Raw genomic sequence first — 16,351 nt, 5'->3', positions numbered from 1 at the left:
TTGTCGTCCTAGATGTGGGAAAAGGGATTAGAAGCGAGAATGGGCATCTCGTGCTACTTGGCCGACCCTTTATGGCTACCACCCATACTCGCATCGATGTGGGTACGGGAACTGTAAGTATGGTAGGGGTAGGTAAAGCGGTAACATTCTCAGTTTTTGATAAAAAACCTACTACCCCCACTTCCTTAATTCAAATCTGCTCTTATGTTGAAACATTTGATGCTTTGGATGAGGATTGTATTGTGCAGGAATTCCTTAATAAGTTTCAGGAGGAGGACGAGATTGTGGAGGAATTCCTTGCTACCTTGCAGGATGAAGCTGACATTGAGCAGGAATCTCTGGATAAGCTGCACGAGGAAGGTGATATTGAGCAAGGTTTTCTGTGTGCCTTGCTCCTAGAAGAGAAGCTTGATGAGGTTGGGTCATTCAATCTCGTGGGATGTGTGGATAGAGGGCCATCCCAGGATACGAGCATGGAGGACTCATTTGGAGGACCCGCAGCTGCAATTCAAGAAGATGTGTTTACAAGGGCGCTAAGGCAGCTGGATCTTCAATCGGATTTTGGTTAAGGGGTTCTCTTAGTCGGGCTGGCGACTTAAAAACTAGCGCTGCATGGGAGGCAACCCATGTTTTCTTGCTTTTTCTTGTTTCGTTTTTCTTTCGTTTTGTTTGTGTTGTGTTTTGTTGCTTCTGCTGTTTGGTGCAGGTTGTTGCGTTGGAGACTGCTTGTTCTTTGGATAAGAGAGAGGCAGACATCGTGGGACACTACAGACTCACTACTGGATCGGTATTTAGGGAAGTTTCCTCTTTCACCTCTCTTTTTGTTTGCACTGAGGACAGTGCCAGATTTTAAGTGGGGGGGGGGGTGTTTGTTGGTTTTTGTAAATCCTGTGGGTGTTTCCTTGTTGTATTCCTGGGCTTTCTTGTGTTGGGGCGAATGGTCCCCTTATCTTGTCTTCTTGCTTGTTTTTAAGTGCATCGCATGTTGATAGTGATTCATTGGCGATTCTGGATTGTGTTTGTGTTGTTTGTTGTCCTTGTTTGTCATGATTGATTTGTTCCCAACATGGTGTAATTAGTTTAAGGTTTTGGTGCAACACCCTGATGAGCAACTTTTGACGTGATTTGTCCGGTAGAAGCTAGGGGGAGTGTTTTCAGTGCAAATTCCTAATATCATTCTCTGTGTTTTATTGTTTGGTTGGTTGTTGAGTTTTTGATAGATCTGGGTCTCTGCTCCTCTAATGGCTTCATTATGAGCATGGGAAACCACACGAGAATATTTTGGATCACCTCCAAAAGTTCAATCTCGTGAATTATGGCCCATCTATTAAGAGCGAAAATAACTTGACCCCAAAAAAAAAAAAAAAGAGAAGTGAAATGTGAAATGTGAAAAATGAACGAATGTGAAAAAGGAATGAGTTATGATTGTAAAGGAAATTGCATTAGGAAATTCACCCCTAGCGGAGAATTGGGTCTGATCGGATTGAGTTGTATCACCTTGTTGTTGCATTTTTAAACCTTAACTTTGAACATCTGATTGGGGACATTGATTTCTTGAAGGACTTGGATTGGTTTGTGTTTGCTTGGTGAGGAGAATCGCTTGTGGATTTTCTGTCAATGTTGTGATTGTTGCTTGAGGACAAGCAAGGATTTAAGTGTGGGGGGGTTGTTTAGCCCTATTTCGTGATGATTTTATGAGTTTTCCTGCTGTGCATTCGAGCTCGTTTCGTACCTTTTTGCTCTATATTTCACATGCTCGATGATCTTTTTGGGTTTACTGTCGTCGTGTGCAGGATTCGAGAAGTTTCAAGTAATTTCAGCTCGACTGGAGCAAAAATCTCGAAGTTGATCTCACGGCCGCCGCCGTGCCACGGCGGCCGCCGCGGAGACGGCGGCCGCGGCCCTACGGCGCGGGCCGTGCCTGTTTTGGAGATGTTCTGCGAAGGGGCCTCACGGCGGCGCCGTCTCACGGCGGCCGCCGTCCACGGCGCCGCCGTCTCACGGCGGCCGCCGTCCACGGCGCCGCCGTCTCACGGCCGCCGCCGTGTCTGTTCAAATCCGGGAGTTACGGATTTTCGTATAAAAACCCATTTTTAGGGTTTTATTATTCACTCTCGTCCCCAGCAGCCCCCAGGCGATTTTTCCCTTGTTCTCCCTTAGTTTTTGAGTAGTTAGAAACATCATAAAAATCTTGGATTCATTGGATTGCTTTGGATGGCAATTAACACTTCATCGGATTGGTTTTCCTTGGATTGCTATGTTTTGTAAGAACTCCCTTTGATTCTCTTTGTTTATGAATCCCTTGGTTATTTAAGTCTTTGTTTCTTGTCTTTAATGAATATGATGATTGAAGATTATTGTTGTTGATTCTATATTCTCTTGGTTTTATGAATCTTTTGGTTAATTGAGTTTTGTGTTTTATGTATTTGATGAATGTGAAGATTGAAGTTCATTGTTGTTGATTCTAGATTCTCTTGGTTTTCTAAATCCTTTGGTTTATTTGAATCTTTATTTTGTGTTTTGATTAATATGATGATTGGAGATAATTGTTGTTGAGCTTAGATAATCTATGTGATTCGTAGTTTGTTGCTATTGTTTACCCTTTTCCTTTCTTGCTGATGAATATTTAGAGATTTCTTTTATGGAGATTAAGATTTTCTTGCATTCGAATCTTATGCTTGATTGAGTTTCTTGCCTAGGTAGTTATTAATCTTTGATGTTTACAAGTTTATGATCGTTTGGTTTAGTGTTGGAGTTGGAAACTCTAGTTGATTTCGTTAATGTTCAAATGCCATGTTCTAGTTAGTTCGTCGTTGAGTTGCTTGTGAAATTCTCTTTGATTGTGTGTGTTTGCTTAACATTCATTTGATTAAATGTTAATATGTTATTTCGCCTAGATAATCGTTGTTTATGGTGTTGAATTGATGATTGCTTTCTAGATTGCTAGTTTAGAACCCTAGCTTTGTTTGCCTTTTTGCATTCTTATTGGCTTTCTATCTTTTGCCTAGTTAACTTTATATGCTTTATTTTAATTACGCATTAGTTAATCGGAGAGAAAGTGTCAGACCCAAACTTCTGATTAGAGTGTTTAGGTTTATTTCATGTTTTCTGTGCGTAGCATAATCAAAGCCCTGTTTAGCCTTCCTTGAGAGACGACTTGGGTTAGCTTATTACACTAGGACGACCTCGTACGATTGCGAGTCAATCCATTAGGTGTTTTGGGTTGAGTCAATGTCCATCTTCAACTTCAAAGTAAGCCTAGGAGGATGAAACTTCCGTAGGAAAAGATCTGCCAGGTCCCCCCATATTGCGTTGGGGACCCCGCTGCTGTCAATTATCCCCGCTACTACTCCCCTGATGGGAGTGCTCAACCCACAGGGCACCGAGGTCCCGCCTCCCGCTGTTCTGGAGGTGAACAATCAACTTGCCACCAAACAAGCTTCGCTGCCTAAGGAAGTACAGAGGTTCCCTGCTGAGAAGGAACTTGAGAGAAGGCCAGAGGGGAGCCGAGTCAGGCTAAGGAGTATCATCAGAAAGGAAGGGGTCGATGAGTCTGACAGCCACTTTATCACCCCTATGTTCGAAGAAGAGAGGCCAAGGGAAAACGCAAAACTGAAAAATCAAGTGTCATAACTGAAAAATCAGCTTAGAGATCTGGAAGATACTCTGAGGGAAAAATCTCAGAGGGACGAAAGGGTGCAGAGGTCAGAGAGATCTCACAGGGCAGAGAAGTCATACAGGTCAGAGAAGTCGCACAGGTCAGAGAGATCGCACCAGACCAGAAGGTCAGAGGGACGGGATCAGGAGTATTCCTCTGGGAGGCAAGAACACATGGTCCACAAACGTCATGCCCATGATTCACCCAGGGACAGAAGGGAACACGGGAGGCACAAGGAGGACAAGCGGGCCAGAACGTCAAGGGTCCCCACTACTACCAGCAAGAGCCCTTTCTCCGCTGACATTTTGGCGGATACTCTGCCGCGGAATAATAAGCCTATTTCTCTAGATTATGATGGTACCACTGATCCTGAAGTACACCTCAACCGGTTTGAGGGACTGGTTACTCTCCACATGTACACTGAGGGCATCAAATGCCGGATATTTTCTACTACGTTAACTGGACCTGCCCAGTTGTGGTTCGAGACGCTTGCCCCGAATTCTATTCATTCGTTCGAGGATCTACAGACACGTTTCTTGAGGCAATTCGCAAGCTCGCGAAGGGTTGGAAAGTCTGCTCTTTCCCTGATGGACATAAAGCAAGACCAAAACGAAAAACTACGGGAATACACTGCCAGGTTCAATCTCGCTGCTCTGGAGGTGCCAGAGGCAGAATCACAAATCAAGAATTGTGCGTACGTCAGAGGGTTAAAGCCGGGGCTCTTCTTCGATGAGCTATAGATCAGACCGGCTAGGGATTTTGATGATATCATGGCTAGGCTGTCAGGGTACCTGCAGCTGGAAGACGCCAGGATGGCGCGGAAGGCGGAAAATGATAAAAACAAGGCTAAGAAAGCCGAGGACGCATCGGAAAGAAACAACAGACACCAGGACCGAGCCCCTTTCAGAGGATTGCCCCCGAGGGTCCCTCCTCCCCAAGCAGAGGTGCCACCTCGCCAGCAGCGCACCGTAAACGATGTTAATCGTTTTGACAAATACACTCCACTGAACAAACCTCAGGAATAGATTTTTCGCTTAATCAAGAATCAGCCGTTCTTCAGGGCGCCGGGAACTTACAGAGACGGGCAGCCGCAACAGGGGCCTAACAACAAATTGTGTGAATATCACAATTCCTACGGGCACTATACCAAACACTGTGGACACCTTAAGCATCAGCTGGAGCTTTTGGTGCGTCAGGGTAATCTGGATCAGTTTATCGCCAGAGGAAATGAAGGCCAGTGTAATAGGCCAGAACAGAGAAATGATCAGAGGCAAGAACAGGGGAACAATAGGGATCGAAGACCGGAGGAGAACCGGGACAACCGCAGAGAAAGGCCGGAGAGACAGGCACCCCCTTTCCCGTACAGAAGAGAAGTGCATATGATTTTTGGGGAGAATCGGACACCAACATCCAATAGGGCCAAGAAACAGGTTGTGCGAGCGGTAAAATCGGGCTATTATCCCAAGCAAGTAATGGGGATCACGGACACGGCAGAAGAGCCGGACATCACTTTCGGATCAGAGGACCTGAGAACGCTTATGTACCCACACGATGATGCGTTAGTAATCAAAGTCGATATAGCCAGTTGCATAGTACATCGCGTGTTTGTGGATTCGGGCAACGCGGTGAACATTCTATATCTGGAATGTCTCCTGAAGTTTGAAGTTCATGGATGGATTGTTGATTTGGTTATGAATATGAGCTATTGAGATTGTTGATATGATATTTGATGGATTAGAATGATGATTAAAGGTGTTTGATGAAGATTGAAGTGAGTTAGTTTGATGAAAAATAGGGTATAGGATGGCTATATGCTTAAAGTTAACAAGTTGATGAGTTATTTTGAAAACCTTTAAAAAGCTACTGACTTGATGAATTTCGACAGGGTTGTTGATACTCAAAAATCTTGAAAATTTTATGGTGAGTATATCAGAGTGTTATGAACGTCCATGTAAAATTTCAAGTCCTTTGGACATCGTTTGCTACCCTTTTAAAATACAACACGCCAACTGCAACTTTCTACCGAAAGTTTGGAAGAAACAGACCTTAGAGTCACCCTTCTCAGTAGTTTTCCCTGACGTTTTGCCTTCCCAATTTTTATGGTAAATGTATTAATGTGTTATCTAGCTACCCAAAACAGTTCAAGTTATTTCGGAAATGTTTACTATTTTTCAAAAATCAAATCCTCCGGTTGCACGAAACTGCCGAATCTGGTAGGCTGTGGGAAAATGGTCATATCTCTTGAACCACTTAGAGTTTTTCAACAGACTTTTTTTTAAATGAAACTAGACTCAAAGAGGTTTCCATGGGTGTGAGTCTCGAACCCAGGAAAGGTCCGAGGAGAAACAGTTTATTCTCTAAGCAAAATAAATCATATTCTACGTGGCATCATATAATCACTTCATTCTAATTTTCCTCAATTCTCATTCATTCTTATTTATTTACACATTTCTACTCAATTTTTACATTTAAAAACTATTAAATAATCATATAAATTTATAGATAAATTCTATACTATTAAATAATCGTATAAAACTATTAGATAAAGTCTGTACTATTAAATCTTATCCTACGTGGCATCGTATCATCACTTCATTCTAATTTTCCTCAATTCTCATTCATTCTTATTTATTTATACATTTCTAATCAATTTTTATATTTAAAAACTATTAAATAATCGTATAAACTATTAGTAAAGTCTGTACAATTAGATAAATCCAACATATCCATTTAATTATAAATCCTACATATATTATAGCAAAATAAATCTTATCCTACGTGGCATTGTATAATCACTTCATTCTAATTTTCCTCTGATGTATTCTTCATTATGAGCATGGGAAACCGCGCGAGAAGTCTTTGGTTACCCCCAATTGCTTCATCCCGTGAAGATGACCTTTAAAGCTGGTCTTTGTATATTGTTTATAAGGTTTGAGAACTGATTATAAAAGTAATTGCATTAGGAGGTTCACTGCTAGCGGAGAATTGGGTCTAATCGGCTTGTTGGGTTTTGCTAGTTATAGCTTCTCTCTGCTTTAGCTTCGGTTTTCTCTTGTGACTTATGGTACTTTAGGGGCTGGGTCCGGTTGGAGATCGGTTGGTTGTTGTGCCTCCTCGAGCTCCTTCTTTTCCGTCGGAAGTTTTTCAGGTTCGATGAAGCCTGTGGGTTGGGTTGTCCCCTTGACTGGCAGTTTGTTTGGTGTCCGTTCCGTTCTTTTGTTTTTTGCCTTTCTTGGTCTGCTTTCTTCTCCCGTTGTTGTGGTTTTTGCAGGTCTGCTGGTACTTCGGTTCGGCGTGCTGCTCTGCGCTGGCGGTGGCGGTAAGCTCTGCCTTGGATGCCAGCCTTTTCTGGTAACCAGCTCTGCTCAGAGCGGTCAACGCTGCCCTGGAGGCCAGCTCTGTTCTGGGTTCCAGATCTGCTCTGAGCGGTCAGCACTGCACTGGGGGCCAGCACTGTTCTGGAAACCAGCTCTGCTTTCGCGGGTTTGCGCCGGTGGTTGCTTTGTTCTAGAGTCAGCCCCGGTCTCGATGCCTTCTCAGCCCCGAAAGTCTGATCTGCTTTTGAGGAGTTGCTTTTGTGTGGGATTTCGCTCGAGCTCGGCTTCTTTGCTCTGCGGTTTCTCTTCGTTGTTTTTCTTTTGTTGTTTTTGCTTCGTTGTGGTCTTTTCCTTGGGTTAGTTTTTTGGGAACTTTCCTTGTTTGCGTCTGTGCTTTCAAGGTTTTTTCAAACTTTCTTCAATAAAATTTCTATTTCAGCCTTCATTAAATTAGGGTTTTATTTTGCCTATATATTTGGCTGCTGTATGGATCGAAAAACATATCTTTGAACCTATCTTTTATCAATCAAATTTGTGAGTTAATCTCTCTCAAGAACTTCGAGTTCTTCCTGAATTTTGCCAAAGTCAAAATTCAATTTATCGACGTAACGGCGAGTTCATCATACCTCGTTGCGTGTCATTCATCATCCCCAAGTTGCTGCATCAATCACATCGTTGGGGGCTAGGGATGCGCTCTCTAGAAATCTTCGTAGATTCGATTAAAGGGTTTTGGGATATTCCATAATTCTATCTTTTATCTTTTATTGTTTTGCGCTGTTTTCACGTTTCCGCTTAGCTGGGTTGTTGGTCAGTCCGGTAGATTCAGCTCTGCACTGCAAGATTCAGCTCTGCACTGCAAAGTCAGCCCTGTACCGGCGAGGAAACTTCGTAGGTTAGGTCAGGGGTTTTGGGACACTCCACACTTTATCTTTATTTCAGTTCTCGTTCTCAAGTCTTCCGCATAGCTAGTTCTCAGAAACTGTTCGGCAGAGCTCGACCAGTCCGGCCAGATTCAGCTCTGCCCGGCCAAGTTCAGCCCTGCTCGGCTGGATTCAGCCTTGCACCGGCGAGAATCATATAATAGCTGGAGTTACCTTTGAATGCACAATTCTATTTCCTTAAGAGTCCAGTTTTGCAAGGCGAGTTTGATGATGATTAGGATTGGAATGAAGTCTATAAAAGGGGGCTAGAACGTGAATGAAGAGAACATCCTCCTGCCTCCGGCACTTAGTTAGAATTTAATCTTTGCCCTAATCTTTAGTTTCCAGCGCTGCAATCAAAGTTTAGGTTTTTACATGCTTTCATAGTTCTTATAGTTTTAGTTGCTTTTTGTTCTAGTTTATTTTCAAGTTTAGTTTACTTTCGTTTTGTTTCGAAGATTGGGATTGAATGCCAGAGCTGGAAGCCAGAGCTGAATACCAGAGCTGAAATGCCAGAGCTTAAATGCTAGAGCTTAAATGCCATCGCTGAACGCCAGAGCTGAAATGCCAGAGCTTGTTGGATTTGTATACTGAAAGCAAGAACGTTTTATGCTTGTATACAATGTTTCCTAAGTTCACTATCTAATCTCCTATCTGATTGTGTTCATGATTGCATATGTATGTTCTTTATCTCTATATAAGTAGATTATATGGTGTGTTGTAGATCACAGAAGACCATATAATTGGAATAACCTTAAGAGATATAATATGATCACAGCCGAAATAACTCTAGGACAAGTTATTGGTTTAGGCTGCAGTATAGATGGAAGTAGTTTGTCTTGGCTACTTGTCTATACTGGTACGTCATTACGTATTGATAGGACCACAGTTGAGATGTATTCTTCTATCTGACTTAAGTGAAGAATCAAGATCTCGGTGACTTATAAGATCTTAATACTAATAAGTATTCAGATATATATGTTAATTCGTATATCACTTTGACTTACTATGGGTGAAAGTTATATACTAACTCGAGTACTCTGTATCTTGGGTGATAGCGGTTAATATATGATATTTGATTATCTGTATTAGTACCTGTATCCGGTATAGGATAATGACATCCCCTTAAGGAGCTCAATAAGGTTTATTGCGCTAAACCCTGCAGGTTGATTAAGTTCAGGCGCAATAATAAAGTTTGAGTGGTACTGCTTAAGGATTTATAAAGAGATTAATTAATTTAAGCTGTCAGAGCTCTAATTAATTAATGGATGTCGGATATTTTAAATACGGAGATTTAATAAGTCTAAATACAAGCCCCCGACTCATCACCGGCAATAAAGGGGTAAGTCAGTATCGGTTCTCTAGTGGAATGAACTGATATTTATAAATTAATTATGGCCTGGGCTGACCATAGATAAATTAATTTATTTGAGGCCCATCTTTATTCCTTGTATCTGGTCCCTGGACTGGCCCAAAGTCTCCTAGCCCTAGAAGGAGAGAAGGAACGCCTATTACAGATTCCAAGCGTCCCACACGTATTTAATTCTATTAAATACAGCTGTCAGCTCTCAGGAAAAACAGACTGATAAAATTAGGGTTTTGAGAGCTGTGGGAGGCGCAGGAAAACGTGTGGAGCATTCTCTCTTGGAACTTTCATAGATCGTTGTCCATCCAACGGTGAAAGCTGAGCGGGATACAGTTCAGAAGATCTGAGCTGGAGTCAGATTTTCGCAGGAAACCAAGTTCTGGCAGTCTCCGTAAAACGGCCATAACTTCCTCTACAGAACTCCGATTCAGACGAATCAGGCGTCCACGGAAAGCTCTCTCGAAGACGAAGAAGTCGTATTTCTGGGCGAAATACGATTTGAGGACGTTTGAGGCTTCAAACGAAGGCTTGAAGCTGACTGGTCTGTTCAGATACGAATCTGCGAATTCTTCTGAATTCTTCAGGTATTTCTTAACTCCAACGTGCAGCTGTTAAATTCATAGGAGCATGTTAGGATTAATCGTTGTATGATAAATTAATAATAATCCAAGAAACGATCATCGGGCAAATGGAGCATTAATTCAGTTTAATATTCCTTCAGAGCTGAGCGCCAGAGCTGAACGCCAGAGCTAGAATGCCAGAGCTGAAATGCCAAAGCTGACCGCCAGAGCTGAAGGCCAGAGCTGGAAGCCAGAGCTGGAAGACAGAGCTGAAAGGCAGAGCTGGAAGCCAGAGCTGACTAGCAGAGCTGACCACCAGAGCTGACTAGCAGAGCTAGATTTGCAGAGCAGAGCTGAATACCAGAGCCGTAGAGCAGACCTGGGATGGCCAGAGCTGGTTTACATAGTAGAACAGAATGGAGCAGAGCACTTGTGCTTTTTAAGTAAAGACTTATATGCTTAAGTATGAAATGAATCATGCATTACATCATGTTTTAATTGGTTTTATTTATAATTCCAATTACAAAAGAAAGATGAGTAAGAATATTGTTGGTGTTCTTAACTCAAAAGAAATGTTTTCAATTATTTATTCATTAAATTTTGAAAACCCGGCTAAGTGAATCATAGAATGTTAAGCACTTTACCGTGACTTGAGTTTAGATTTAAGAGACCTATTAAGAATAGATTTCTTGTAGGCTTTGAACGTCAGGAGGATTAGCACTGCTATTCTGATTCAGAGTTAAGATTAAACGACAGGCATTGCCTAATCAGGTGGGCTTATTTTCCAAATGTATGATTTAGTTATTGAGCTTAAATGATTCAATGAAATGAAAACTATTAATCCGATAAAATATTTTGTGCACTCTGCTCTGTTTAAGGCTCTCAATAATGAATCGATCGAGGTTCTCTCTTGACCTAACACGTTATTTGAGAATTGTGTACACCTATTAACTGACTCGGTGGGTTGACCTCCATTCGGGCACTAATCATGTATGAGGCGTTATAAAGGTGCTCGACGGGATGTGTTCCGGAGCATTGGGTCCCAAATGGGAACTTGACTGGGTTACGCCCTCAGTTCAAGTAAGCAGGAGTAATGGATCCGTCGGTGGCTAAAAGGTCTGGGATCACAGCGAGTAACGGAAAGGGAGTGTGACAATTGCGCGCAATATTATAAAATGTTTTAACATGTTTAGAAGTTATTTAAATTTAAAACCTTCTAAGTCATGTCAAGTGAAATTGGATAAACTGCTCTTATGATTATGAAATATTTACAAAAATGCTAGCCCACTAAGTACATTAGTACTTAGCCCAAAAATACTTTCAAATTTTTTTCAGGTTAATTGGCCGGTGCTGACGGGGCGAGCTGAGGCTAGGGTTCACGATGCAGCCCGAACAGAGCTAAGCTCGCGCCAGAGCAAAGCTAAATCCCACGCCAGACCAGAGCTAAGATCACGCCAGAGTAGAGCTAAATTCCACGCCAGACCAGAGCTAAGCTCGCCAGAGCTGAAGTAATTGAGCCAGAGTAGAGCAGAACAGATCGCCAAAGCAGAGCTGAAGTCCAGGCAAAGCTGTGTTGGATTTGTATACTGAAAGCAAGAACTTTATGCTTGTATACAATGATTCCTGTTATTCACTATTCTTATCTCCTATCTGATTGTGTTCATGATTGCATATGTATGTTCTTTATCTCTGTATAAGTAGATTATATGGTGTGTTGTAGATCACAGAAGACCATATAATTGGAATGACCTTAAGAGATATAATATGATCACAGCCGAAATAACTCTAGGACAAGTTATTGGTTTAGGCTGCAGTATAGATGGAAGTAGTTTGTCTTGGCTACTTGTCTATACTGGTACGTCATTACGTATTGATAGGACCACAGTTTGAGATGTATTCTTCTATCTGACTTAAGTGAAGAATCAAGATCTCGGTGACTTATAAATCTTAATACTAATAAGTATTCAGATATATATATTAACTCGTATATCACTTTGACTTACTATGGGTGAAAGTTATATACTAACTCGAGTACTCTGTATCTTGGGTGATAGCGGTTAATATATGATATTTGATTATCTGTATTAGTACCCGTATCCGGTATAGGATAATGACATCCCCTTAAGGAGCTCAATAAGGTTTATTACGCTAAACCCTGCAGGTTGATTAAGTTCAGGCGTAATAATAAAGATTGAGTGGTACCGCTTAAGGAATTATTAAGAGATTAATTAATTTAAGCTGTCAGAGCTCTAATTAATTAATGGATGTCGGATATTTTAAATACGAAGATTTAATAAGTCTAAATACAAGCCCCGACTCATCACCGGCAATAAAGGGGTAAGTCAGTATCGCTTCTCTAGTGGAATGAACTGATATTTATAAATTAATTATGGTCTGGGCTGACCATGGATAAATTAATTTATTTTAGGCCCATCTTTATTCCTTGTATCTGGTCCCTGGGCTGGCCCAATGTCTCCAAGCCCTAGAAGACAGAAATATCGGCCCTCACTAATAATCTGGCGCCTCCCTATCTTTTCTGTATTATTAAATACAGCTGTCAGCTCTCAGGAAAATACACTGATAAAAATTAGGGTTTTGAGAGCAGAGAGGGGGCGCAGAACGTGATTGAACGTGATTGGCTTTTTCTGTCTTGGGAGTTCTCATAGTTCGTTGTCCATCCAACGTTGGGAATTGAGCGGGATACAGTCCAGAAGATCAGAGCTGGAGTCTGAATCATTCGACGCCATCATCAATCATCTGTGCATCCGATTCTCAAGTAAGTTTTCCTAACACCTGTGTGCAGCTGTTAAATTCATAGGAGCATGTTAGGAATTAATCGTTGTATGATGAATTAATAATAATCCAAGAAACGATCATCGGGCAATCGATTATTAATTCAATTTAATATTCCTTCAAGCTGGTGTTCCAGAGCTAGGGTTCCAGAGCTGGCGTTCCAGAGTTGGCATTCCAGAGCTGGCGTTTTCAGAGTGGGAGTTATTCAGAGCTGGAGTTTTTCCAGAGTTGGTATTTTCAGAGCTGGCGATTCCAGAGCTAGCGTATTCCAGAGATGGCGTATTTCAGAGCTGTCGATTAAGGAGCTGACTTTCTCGCTAGTTTTTGTTTAAGCATGTTGAACAAGTTTTCTTTTATTTCCTTGTTTTTACGTTATTTTCTTCATTAAATTAGGGTTTTATTTTGCCTATATATATGGCTGCTGTATGGAACGAAAAAGATAACTTTTAACATACATTTTATTAATCAAATTCGTGAGATTATTCTCTCTTGAGGACTTCGAGTTCTTCCTAAATTTTGCCCAAGCAAATTCAACTTATCAGCGTATCGGCGAGTTCATCATCCCTCGTCGTGTGTCATTCAGCATCCCCGAGTTGCTGCATCAATCGTACGTTGGGGTTAGGGATCCGCTCTCTAGAAACGGCGTAGATTAGATTCAGGGGTTTTAGTTCTTGTTTTAAGTCTTCCGTGCGTAGTTGCGAGATCAGCCCGACAAGATTCATCTCTGCCCGGCCAAGTTCAGCTCTGCTCAGCCAAGTTCAGCCCTGCACCGGCGAAGATCGCATCAGTTCAACTCCGTATTTTGTCTTCCGCTGTTGCACTAGCTCTTTTGTCTTTTGTTTCTCTAACATAAGACGTTTATGTAAATTCTGAATTATGTTTCTTATCGAGTTTAGACTCTCAACTTTTATATATATTTTGTTGAGCCGAGACAATTATTTCACAAGTATTTCATTCTAAATGTTGGTTATCAGAAGCATGACACTAAACTTGTGATCCAAAGGGGACTAGCCCGACTTGTTATTTTATTCGGGTTTTAACAAGGTTGTTCCTTGTTTATTTCTATGAATTAGTTGCACCTCGATTATAGTTTATTCCTTCCAGAATTGGGGTGTGACATCCTCAGCCCGGATCGCGCAGAGCTTGAGATTCCACCACCATCGGTGAGCTCTGCTGCTCAAAGGACGGCCTCGCGCTATGGCCGTCTACTCTAAAATTCTCCTCAGCCACCTTTTGGCAAGTGCTCATCTGCGCTGGCGGACTCGACAGAGCTGGGCTCGTCGGAGCTGGCGGACTGGGCAGAGCTGGGATCGTCAGGTCTGAGCTCTGCTGGGCTGGACTATGCAGCGCTAAACTGGACTGCGCTGAACTGGGCAAAGCTGGCCCGATGGTCATAGCTGGAATGCTAGGCAACAGACTGTTAGCGCTGAAAATTTCCCCTTCGTTCACAAGGTCAGACAACTCAACAAAAGAACAAAAATGCAATAACGAAGTAGGAATAACAGGCTTCTTATCGAACACAGAAAATGTTACCGATCTACCGGACCCAGCCATACTCACAGTTCCAGTTCCAGATCGCCATAAACGGCCGACCAAGAAGAACAAGATGGCCATTTTCTCCAGTAATGTCTTGCCCTGCATCGAGCACCACAAAGTCTGCCAGTGCTTTAATTCCTCTCACCGTGACTTCGACATTCTCTAAAATGCCACGGGTGCTGCAATTTGTGCCATCAGCGAGCTGAAGTCTCAAATTCGTGCTTTTAAGCTCATGTTCGTTCTTGCCCAATTTCTGAAAAATGGCAAACGACATTAAGTTGATTGCTGCACCTAAGTCTAACATTCCCGAGAACTCTCCAGCTCTACCCAAACCAATACTAAGAACGAAGCTGCCCAGATCTCCTTGCTTCGGTAATGGTTGGGTTGGATCACCAATCGGTGGTGGCAGAGGTGGGCTGGAATGTTGGACAGCTTTCGGCGGTCGATATGGCTTAGTGGACTTGTGAAGTTTCTGCTCAGGCCGCCTTATCAACTGTGTCGTCCTTTTCTGTTGGATTCTGCAATGCTGCATAGCTTAATTCTGCACTGCTGGATACCGCATAGCTGGATGTTGGAGTGCTAGATTTGGCATAGCTGGATACTGCAGAGCTGGATTCTGCATAGCTGAATTTTGCATAGCTGAGTTCTGCTGTGCTGGCTTCTGCATAGCTGGATTTTGCAAGGCTGGAGGTTGCATAGCTAGAATTGGCAGGGCTGGATTCTGCAAGGCTGAAATCTGCAGAGCTAGGTTTTGCATAGCTGGAGTCTGCAAAGTTGGATTCGGCAAGGCTGACTTCTGCAGGACTGGATCTTGCAGGGCTGAACTTTGTAGGATTGGATCTTGTAGGACCAAGTTCTGCATGTTTGGGTCTTGTAGGACTGAGTTTTGCATGGCTGAATTGGGCAGGGCTGAATTCTGCAAATCTGGATCTGGCAGTGCTGAGCTGGGCAGCGCTGCACTCGGCAGGGCTGGGCTGGGCAGCGCTGTTACCTTCTTCTGCTCTAGTACCGTAGTCGGTTCCGATATCCACGTCAGCTCTGGTACCTTGGTCTGCTCCGGAATTCATGCTTGTTCCGGTATCCAAGTCTGCTCTTCGAGAGCAGTGATAGCTAAAGCTTGGTGAGCTTGCAGAGGTTGACCATGAAATTTTCCGGGCTGCTGCTGCTGCTGCAATTGGTTCAAGGTGCCCGACAGTTGCCCTACGGTGGTCTCAAGTCTTTTTATGGTGGATGCTTGAGACTCCATATTCTGCTTAGTCATCTCCATATTTTGCTTGCTAATCTCCATGAAAGCTTGCAAAGTATCTTCAAGTGGTGACTTCTGGGGCTGAGCGTGTTGCTGCGAAGGCTGAAAATTCCCTTGCTGTTGATACCTCGGTGGATATTGTTGGGGAAAAATTTTGTTGCGGTGGGCAGGGCTGCTGACCTCTCCATCCATTATTGACATTCTGCCCTTGATTATAATTCTGCGGTCTGCTCTACCCTTGATTATAGTGCTACCCGAATTGTGGTCTGCTCTGCCCTTGATTATAGCTATGTCCTTGCCCTTGATTGTAGTTTTGCACGAAGCCAGGTCTGCTCTGCATTTGATTATAGCTCTGAAATCCTTGTGCAGCATAGACTTCGGCTTCACCCTCCGGAGTAAACTCGCCCATTCTGTGGCACTCATTGACTGCATGGCTGAAATCTCCACATATTCCGCAAGGCTCGCCATTCTGCACCGGGACGGAAGGAGTTTCCATCTTGCCCATCTTAAGATGCTGCACTTGTCTCACAAGATCGGCTACTTGCTTCTGCAGCTCATACTGTTGCGTCACAGAGCTGGCCTCAACTCTCTTCCCACGGACTGATTTCTGTTGTGAGGTCTCGGCTAAGGTCTTGAATATCTCTTTCAGCTCTGCTGCAGTCTTCCGAGCTATGTTACCTCCTGCAGTGCTGTCCACCATGAATTGGGCAGTTTCCACTAACCCATCGTAGAAAAATTGCATTAACATCACGTTGGGAAATTGATGTTGTGGACATTGACGGAGGAGTTCTTGATATCTATCCCACGCTTCGTGTAAGGGCTCATCCGATCCTTGGGTGAACTCCATGATTTGCGTTCTGAGCTCCTGTGTCTTGTGGCTGGGATAGTACTTGGGCATAAACTTTTCACAAGCTTCTCCCCAAGTAGTGATGGAGTTGGGCGGCAGAGATAGCAT

The sequence above is a fragment of the Salvia miltiorrhiza genome, chromosome 2, assembly GCF_028751815.1.
Source record: "Salvia miltiorrhiza cultivar Shanhuang (shh) chromosome 2, IMPLAD_Smil_shh, whole genome shotgun sequence".
In the NCBI taxonomy this organism is placed as follows: domain Eukaryota; kingdom Viridiplantae; phylum Streptophyta; class Magnoliopsida; order Lamiales; family Lamiaceae; genus Salvia; species Salvia miltiorrhiza.
This window is presented reverse-complemented; position numbering follows the sequence as displayed.